The sequence below is a fragment of the Perca fluviatilis genome, chromosome 22 (assembly GCF_010015445.1).
Source record: "Perca fluviatilis chromosome 22, GENO_Pfluv_1.0, whole genome shotgun sequence".
NCBI classification, from domain to species: Eukaryota; Metazoa; Chordata; class Actinopteri; order Perciformes; family Percidae; genus Perca; species Perca fluviatilis.
This window is the reverse complement of record NC_053133.1, coordinates 4426727-4433567: the sequence shown is the minus strand read 5'-3', so window position 1 is coordinate 4433567 and position 6841 is coordinate 4426727.

Here is a 6841-nt window from a genome sequence, read left to right as displayed (position 1 = left end):
AGCCTCCATATTACAAATGAGCTTCTTCTTTATCAAGTAAAATGAATGTAATGGTATTATTGGAGACATAATTATAGAAATGTATCAGTAACTCGCTCGATGGTATTTTAAGCCCCCAACGTCGACTTAAAGGCACCAAACCCTAACCTGAACCCTAACCCTAACTCTAACCCCGACCATGCTCCTCTCCTTAGCCCTGTCTCCCTCGCTCCACCATCTCTCTCTCTCTCTCTCTCTCACTCTACCATCTCCCTAACCCTAACCCCAACCACTTGTTTTTTTTCCTAACCCTAACCAGTTAAATAAATGTAGTATAAAAACACATCCAAACCCTAACCCCAACTGCTCGTTTTATTACCTAACCCGTTAGGGTTCCGTTCTTCGGAAAATGGCAGAAAATCCAACCAGGAAGTGAAATTCGCCCACTTTCTGTTATCATAGATATGGGTGACTGGCATGGCTGAATACAATAAACGTAATAGTTTAACTGTAACTATGTCAAACCTATACGACCTTCAGGAAGGGAGTTACAGCACTAAAAGCCCCAAACCACGCCCACAAATGCCTTTAAAGCAATCTTTTAACCACTACCTGTCATCCCTGGTACGATTGGATACGTAAGACTCAATAGTTCAACTGTAACTTCGTTCCCAGTCTTTCTGACCTTTAGAAAGAAAGTTACAGCATGAAATGCTTAAGCCACTCCCACAAAGCCCAAAAAAGAAGGCCCATTTCACTCACTTCCCGTCATCGTACCGAAATGGGACTGACAACGTCGGATTCAGAAAATCCTACACTTCCTTCCTAGTGTTGTTTTCACACTAGGTAAGTGAAGCAAAGTCTTTTCCATGTTTTAAGGTCTAAAACCATGACACAACGGTCTGGTACAAATGAAGACACCAGGAGTGCAGACTACCCATACCCATTATATTGTAGACAGTATCTCCTATAGATGTGTGGTGTATGGAGCACAGGAAAATATTTGGTATACCCTACTGGGACTTCCAGATCCTCAGATGTGGCTGACGTTGGATGGTTCTAGCTTGTGCTTTTAACAGACATACATGTTGGCCAAGTGATAAGTCAGATATTTTCACTTAAAAAATGATATTTTAGTTACATTAATCTTTATTTCTAAATATAATATTAACATAATAATTAGTATGGTTTTAAATAAAATCAATGATGGTTTTACCTAGAATACTATTGCATCACACAATGCACATTTTCAACCATTAAATACATAGTAATAAATATACCTCAAAATAGATCCTAATAGACTCCGAAATAGACCGTAACCCTTGGAAGGTGTCTAGTTGGTAATGGCCAAAACACCTGATAATTCCAAAGTCTACTACTGATGATGTGTCCTAAAATTTTGAATGAAATTTAGAATAAAATCTATACAAGACTATGCAACAATTTCAAACAAAATAAAGACAACACAAAATCCAGATCCTACAGAGCAGACCTAAAAGTGGGACTGTGCATTTAAAAAAAAAAAAAAGTTTAATACACAAACAGGCTTAAAACAGACTCCAAAGCCTAAAAGCATGACTATGCATTTTAAAGAAACCGTTCAATAAACAAACAGGCTCAAAACAGACTTCAGGACCTACAAGCACGACTATGCAAAACTGTTTAATAAACCGAAAACAATGATTATGCATTTCAAACAGAAACACACAGCCCAAAATCCAGAAAGGAAACTAATGAACATAGTGAATATCGGGACACTGTCAGCTTGGCTGCCGCGAAGAGTTTATCTCTGCTTCTCTGATGTTTTCATGTCGGGCTGAAAACGTCTAAGGTCAAGATAATTACTACATCGTGTTCCGATTTTCTAAACCAAGAAGCAGGTTTATGCAATTGCAGTGTGACATAAAAATAAGTAGGTGTGGGAAATGCAGGAATGGAGAACTTTTGACTGACGTGCACCGGCCCGTGCCCTTGCCTTTGATTCCTATCTAACTACCCAGTCGTCAGATGAAGGGGAATCATCAAGATATCTTTCTCATTACCTAACCCTTTATCCCTAACCCCCTTTACCTAACCTCTAACCCCCTAACCCTAACTTGTCCCCGAGTCTCTACGACCTTCCATTCAGGAGATACTGGAGAACTGGAAGCTCGTAGAGATGAGTGGGAAAGCCCATCATCGAAAATAGGGGGTAGCTCAAAGTTTCATCGCTCTAGCAGCTTCCCTTCGAAAGATACATCACAAAAAGTGAATCATTTCCCATCATACTTTGCGCTTGTAATTTTGGGAAATAATTGCCCATATCTCAGCAATAAAACATAAAAAATGCAAAGTATTATACATGCCCGTGTTCGTCAGCATGTCATCTATCAGGATATGCTAAAAAAAAACACCATGTTAAAAAGTTTGCACCGTCACAGAAGAGTATGTGCACACAGAGGGGTATATATACGAAGTCAGAAACCTTTATATAACGTAAGGGGGTTCCTATTGGTACTCTGAACTGTGTTATCTAACCAATCAAAAAGTGCCCATCGTGGTTAAAACCCCTTTGCTCCTAACCATTGCCTAATCCTAGTGCCTTCCAGGCAGCGCTACCTTGAAGTCAATGTTAGGGACTTAAAACACCAAACACCAACTGCTTCCATGCTAAAGAGCCTGTTTTATAAGCTAATATATATGAACTAGAACTGCAAGCCGATATGATGGGGTCCAAGCCTCCATGCAAGTCCCGCGTGATGACCCGCGGAGTCCGCGTAAGTCGAACCCAAAGGCGGTGAGGCAAACAGTAGGAAATATACCTCTGAGCTGCAAGGTAATTTGAAAATGGAAAATGCAGACTTCCCCTTTACATTGATTTTATACATACATTCTAAAAGCATCAATGCATTTGACTTATCAGTGCAACATTGTAGGCTTGGCCTCAGGAGTGGACCTAGATCGTAGCCTCCAAATGTCGTAAAAATCGCATGAGCCCTTCGTGAGCTATACATTTTTCATACTGTCGGCGCCCCCTAATGGCTAGTGTTCAACAAATTTGGTCGAGAGCCTCAGAGTGGCATGGCAAACAAGAATCCTAAGTTTCACAGCATTTTACTTTGGACGAGATATGCAAATGTAGTGTTTTGTTCGCTAGCTACAAAAAGCAAAAAAAATTATTTCGATAATTTATTGTCAGGTCTTTCCGGAGATGCTATATGCCAAGTGTCAGGCAGATCGGCTGAAAACCCCAGGAGATTTTAGAAAAAGTAGGTTTTGCACATTTCACGATTTGCGGAAAAAAATCGGCGTGACACTTTTACTTCGAGAAAAATAATACAAATCTTTGTGATCGGCGGCCTCTAGCTCACCCAGTAAGAGATTTTGCCACATTTTGGGGTCCTGCAGCAGCGCGATTTTGAATCTGACCTGCTACCCTTTGCTGCGCGTCATCCCCCATTTCTCTTCCCCTTTCATGTCTTTCCACTATGACGACATAATAAAGGGAAAAGCCCCCCAAAAAATAATCTTTAAAAAAATCTTTGCGATTACAATTTGTGTGTACACATAGCTAGAGAGCTGGTGTACACATACACAACTGTACATATTCATTGTCAGGCAAAAATGTCCCCACCACAATTTAAACCAAACTTTAGCATGAATTCCTTAAAGGGTACCAACATATTTAACGATAATTAATAAGCACAAGGAACTAATATGTACTTAATATGAGCTATAGGGCCTCACAAAAGGTCACCAAGAATATGAATTGTAAACACATTAATTGGTACAAAAGATGAAGTAGAGTGAATTTGGGCTATCAGAAAAATCAGTATTCATACTGAGTTATAGAATTTACCTAGCATTAAATTCACCTCCCTTGGGGGGCAATACCCTTCGAGACTGGACAGGACAGCAATCAATCACAGGGCTGACACATAGAGACACAACTATTTCCGCTGACATTCACATCTACAGGCAATTTTAGATAATTAACCGAACCCTAAGAAAACCCATTCTAACACAGGGAGAACATGCAAACTCCATAAGGAAGGGCCCAAGCCGACCGGGTACTCTCTTACTGAGAGATGACAGTGCTAACCACTGCACCAATGTGCAACCAGATTGTCAACAGTGGCAGCAATACTTAATGCACATAAACCAATCAACTTCTTTATAAATGACAGATTTATTGAACTACTAGCTAACCACACAACTAATAACGACTAGACATACAAACGAATGAATAAATGCAGCCATGATTAAAGTCAATAGTGAATGAATCCAACAAGGAACAATTAATGACTGAAGGAGGACCGCTGTCTACCAGATAAAGCAGTGAATGATATGTTGGAAAATGGATTAACGCATGTAAACACAGAAGGCCACTAATTTGATTAACAATAAACAATTAAAATTAACTTAATGCACCATTTAGCTGAGAGATTGAAAAGCACAAGGTAAACACCTGAATCAATTCAGTATCATTACTATATTGATGGGAGATTCTACTAATGACCTAACTCTTCTTAATTACTCTTAGTAACTGATAACATCAACCCCAATATCACAGGAGAAGGAAAGTTTCAGCTGGCGGTTCCGATGGCCAGGGGACAACTTAAGCTACAGGGGCAAAGGCAGCTGATTCTCATCTGGGCCACTCCTGGAGCTCTCAGGCATTCTCTGGTTCTCTCAATTGCGATCTGTTCCACGGGACAACTAGGACTGAGTCGATCTTTTAGATCTCTCTAAGCAGGCAGCAGGGTATGGGATGAATATTTCCTATTCATAATTGAAAAAAGAATCATTGCGAGGTTGAAACTGTGTTTGAAAGTTTAGAATCTAACAAGAAATTTCAATTCCTGCAGAAAATGCTTGTAAATGTTGAAAAGCTTAATTTCTTAATTTCTGACTGCATTCATACCACTCTTAAATTTTTTGTATCAGTTTCTGCCAGATAAATTCTTGTTAAACTATATTTAGAATAGTATGTTGAAAAAGTCATATTAAAGTATGTTGAAAAAGTCAAATTATAGTATGTTGAAAAAGTCATAGTTTAGTATGATGAAAAAGTGATGAATAAAGCCATAATATAGTATGTGTAAAAAAATGACAAAAAGCCATAGTATAGTATGCACCAAACCTGCAAATGTGTCTTGGTTTTGTTGATCTAACCTACTATAATATAATAACTTTTTTATGTCGACTTATGTCACTTATGTCGACATACTATACTATGCCTTTATTTATCAATTTTAGCGACATACTATAGTATGACTTTTTCCGACATTCTATAGAATGATTTTTCTTTCAACTTACTATGGCTTTATTTATCAATTTTAGCAACATACTATATTCTATTACTTTTTTTTATCATACTATACTTTGACATTTTGTCATTTTTTTCGAGATACTATACTATGCCTTTATTTATATGTTTTAGCGACATACTATACTATGACTTTTTTCGTAATAATATGGCTTTTTCAACATACATGATATTCAAGATTCATATTATAAGATGTCATTTTTTCCTTATATTATACTATGGTTTAGTATAGTATAGTATACTATGCCTTTATAAATTCTTGCGACATACTATACTAAGGATTTATTCATCACTTTTCTCAACATACTATACTATGTCTTTTTGTTATTTTTTTCAACATACAATACTATGACTTTTTCAACATATTATAATATGACTTTTTCAAGATACTATACTATGATGTTTTCAACATACTATACTATACATACTATACATACTTTAACAATACTGTACTATGGCTTTTTGTAATTTTTTCAACATACTATACTATGGCTTTTATCATCACTTTTTTTGACATAGTATACTATGCCTTTATAAACTTTTGTGACGTACTATACTATGGCTTTATTCATCTCTTTTTTTCGACATACTATACTATGTCTTTTTGTCATTTTTTCATTATACTATATTATGGCTTAGTATAGTATAGTATACTATGCCTTTATAAATTCTTGCGACATACTATAATAAGGCTTTATTCATCACTTTTCTCAACATACTATACTATGTCTTTTTGTTTAACATACTATACTATGACTTTTTCAAGATACTATACTATAGATATTTCAACAAGACTTAAACTGGTAGAAATTGATACACAATTGCAGGTTTGAGTTTAATAGGTGGCAGAAGTAGAAGAGAAGAACGTAAATTCCTTTGGAGAATGCGGGCATCGATCTCGCTACCTCTTGCATGCTAAGCAAGCGCTCTACCATTTGAGCTGTACTTCTGCACCAACTACATCTCAATAACAAAAATAGCTGTGTTCATACCACTCTTAAAGATTTTTTATAAGTTTTGGCCAGATAAATTCTCATTATGATATATTTAGAAGAGTATGTTGAAAAAAGTCATAATATAGTACGTTGAAAAGTTTATTGTATAGTATGACGATAAATGACATCCTCTGGTATACTGAAAAAGTCATAGAATGGTATGTCAAAAAAATAGTATAATATACTATGCCTTTATAAATTCTTGCAACATACTATAATAAAGCTTTATTCATCACTTTTCTCAACATATTATACTATGTCTTTTTGTTATTTTTTTCAACATACTATACTTTGACTTTTTCAACATATTATAATATGACATTTTTCAAGATACTATACTATGATGTTTTCAACATAGTATACTATACATACTATACATATTTTAACAATACTATACTATGGCTTTTATTATCACTTTTTTGACATAGTATGCTATGCCTTTATAAATTCTTGCGACATACTATAATAAGGCTTTATTCATCACTTTTCTCAACATACTATACTATGTCTTTTTGTTATTTTATTCAACATATTATACTATGACTTTTTAAACATATTA